Here is a 3,010-nt window from a genome sequence, read left to right on the forward strand (position 1 = left end):
CAGATTCCTGTTGTAGAATTGGGGAAGAGTCTGTGAATCTTCATGATAGTAACTCGTTAGATTTCTGCCCACTGGGATTAACTTTTTATTTTTATGTGTTAAAGAGATCTTCAATATATGAGCTACTTTGGCTTTTTTTTTTTTGGTTTAATTTTTAGGGATCCTGAAATCAGTTCATACCACTCTAAATGCATCCTATCCCTACAGTTTATTATTGTGATTGTATTCTCATTTTCTCTAGCTATTTAGTGCCACCACTCCAGTATCTCATTTCATCCATTCACCCTCCTCCCCACCTGTGATCATTCAAGGACAAGGTGCCCTCACCAAGGCAGTTGTAATGCCTTGGAGGAAATGTCCTCTAACCCTTATGAGGATTATGGTTAAGGTATATCTATCAGGCTGCACCTGATAGAACTATTTTAACAGTCACAATTATTTATTCTTGTCTTTTTATACACTAGCAAAGTTCTGGCATTTCAACCTATGTACCACAAGACATGATGAAACATAGGCTTCATTTAATCAAATTTGTAGACTATAAAACATCATTCTCAGGTAATCAGTGAAAACCACTGAATCCTTAAAACCCTGTTGGTAGGGACACCTGGGTGGCACAGTCAGTGAAGCATCTGACTCTTGGTTTAGGCTCAGGTCCTCATCTCAGGGGGTCCACGGATTGAGCCCTGCATTGGGCTCTGTGCTCAGTGCAGAATCCACTTGAGACTCTCTCCCTCTCTTTCTGCCCCTCCCCCTGCACTCTCTCTATCTCTCTCTAAAATAAATAAATAAATCTTTAAAAACAAACACACAAAACCCTGTTGGTAACTTCTGGAAGAGAAATTGAAGGACTGAGGTTTTCTTTTTCTTTTTCTTTTTTTAATAAATGTCTATTTTAATGTTTTTCACAATAGAATAAATACTTCTCTTGATGACTGCAGATACGTAAGGCTGTTTGGTAGTATTCAGAACCACCACAGTAATGGTGGTCTTCCTAATCGGTGTGTAGTCTTATGTAATTATAAGGAATTACTTCTCTGAAACTGCTGTCAAACCAGCAGGACTGCATTTAAGCATCCGTCATTTTCAGGGTTGTTGGTAACCTGGGCATATTTGCCCCAAATAACTTTGCCTCCTTGTGTCACAAAGCCCAACTCATTCACGTTCACTTCAATTACAGTGCCTTTGGTGATAACACCCAAAGTTGTATATAGTGGGGATGAAGGATTCTTTTTTACACCAAGTATTGGCAAGCAAAAGGTGGCTTTCAATTCAGGATGTGTTACATGGGCCTTTTTGAAACGTAAGCCCATTGGTCTAATGAATCTTTCATATTTAGGTGGTTTTCCAGTAAAGCTGTCTCCAACAAAGCAGACTTTAGTGACCATCCTCTTCCATGCTTTCTTCTTTCTCTCTCCTGTTCGAATAACTTTTAAGAGAATCTTTTTTTTTTTTTTAAGATTTTATTTATTTATTTGAGAGAGAGAATGAGAGAGAGAGAGCACATGAGAGGGGGGAGGGTCAGAGGGAGAAGCAGGCTCCCCGCCGAGCAGGGAGCCCGATGCGGGACTCGATCCAGGGACTCCAGGATCATGACCTGAGCCGAAGGCAGTCGCTTAACCAACTGAGCCACCCAGGCGCCCTCGAATAACTTTTAATACTTCTGTTTCTCCCTGGGCACGGACTTTGGGTAAAGGAACTTCCCATTTTCCTGCTTTCTCTTTTCATTTTTGTTTAATCATGTTGGAAAGTACTTTAGCTCCGGACTGTCTCTCTCTGTCCAGGAGATACACAGGTACTGCTCCTTGTGGAGTCTTTTCAACTTTCTTTTGTTTGGTGTTTCTCTTTTCATGCATCTTGATAGTCTTTTTCATTTGTATTTTCTCAGCATGGCGCTGTTTATGGTAGAGCTTAGCTTTCAGACCAATCATCTTTTTTGCCTTCTTTGAACGTTCATGAGCCTCTCGACCTTTTTTCTTTCCTTTTTTCTCGTGGTAATTCAAACGATAGCCATATCGCCTTCCGGTGTAACTCAATATATTCATTTTGTGGCATGGTGATGGCCGCAGAGCCGTCGGGTACAGCTGCCGGGGAGCGAAGAAGCTCTCAATTTTCCAGGACTGAGATTTTCTACTTAGCTTCTGCAACTGTTGTTTCTCACCTTTTCTTGCTAATGACCTTAATATTTAACTGTCCCTCTCCAACCCCCCTTGCTAAATCCAACTTGACCAATTACAACTTCCTACTCTAGAAGAACCTCTTCTCCTTTCTAAGAAACATTTTTGACCAATTATTATTTTTTAAACATTTTATTTATTTATTTGAGAAAGAGAGCACGCAAGAGAGAGCACGAGGTGGGGGAAGGGCAGAGAGAGAGGGAGAAGCAGACTCCCTGCTGAGCAAGGAGCTTAACATGGCGCTCAATTCCAGGACTCTGGGATCATGACCTGAGCCAAAGGCAGATGTTTAGCCAACTGAGCCACCCAGGTGCCCCTGACCAACTTTCTGAAACCACCTGAAACTGAAGCCTTTTATTAAGACTTTATAAAGTCACTCTTTCAATCACTCTCAAGTTAGAAAAGCTTTTTCAGAGCCTTCTCATGTCTGGCTTTTTTTTTTTTTTTTTTTTTTTTTGATAAAAGCTGCCACAGGTTTTAATCTTGTAACTTGGATCAGGACAATATCCTCCGTTGATCACTGTGAGACCACGTCCACGAAGACAGGACATACCAGACATGTTTTGACATCCGTTCTGAGAATTCCAGTGACTACAGCTAAGTCCTGCTTCTGACAAGTGCTATTTCTTATGCTTTGAAGTGCTCCTAAGCTTTTCTTTTTCTTTTCCTTTTTTTTTTTTTTTTGTTCCCTTAACATTGGCTTTTTGATTTCCTTATGTTGCTCCGCGATCTTATAGGTAAGGTAGAATAAGGTTAAGAACCTCAGTTCCTGATTATTTTTGCCACACAGCTGATTAGTTCCTGATTATTTTTGTCATGTTTGTTCTCTTCAT

The 3,010-nt window shown here is 40.5% G+C and overlaps 1 pseudogene; it reads right to left on the reverse strand.

Annotated features, from left to right (window-relative positions):
- Positions 1-894: 894 nt before the first annotated feature.
- Positions 895-2,071, reverse strand: LOC123847626 (ribosome biogenesis protein NSA2 homolog; annotated as a pseudogene).
- Between the last annotated feature and the right edge of the window lie 939 nt (positions 2,072-3,010).

This window comes from Mirounga angustirostris, unplaced genomic scaffold, assembly GCF_029215605.1.
Source record: "Mirounga angustirostris isolate CCGP_5_RB_7025 unplaced genomic scaffold, mMirAng1.0.hap1 SCAF_2, whole genome shotgun sequence".
In the NCBI taxonomy this organism is placed as follows: domain Eukaryota; kingdom Metazoa; phylum Chordata; class Mammalia; order Carnivora; family Phocidae; genus Mirounga; species Mirounga angustirostris.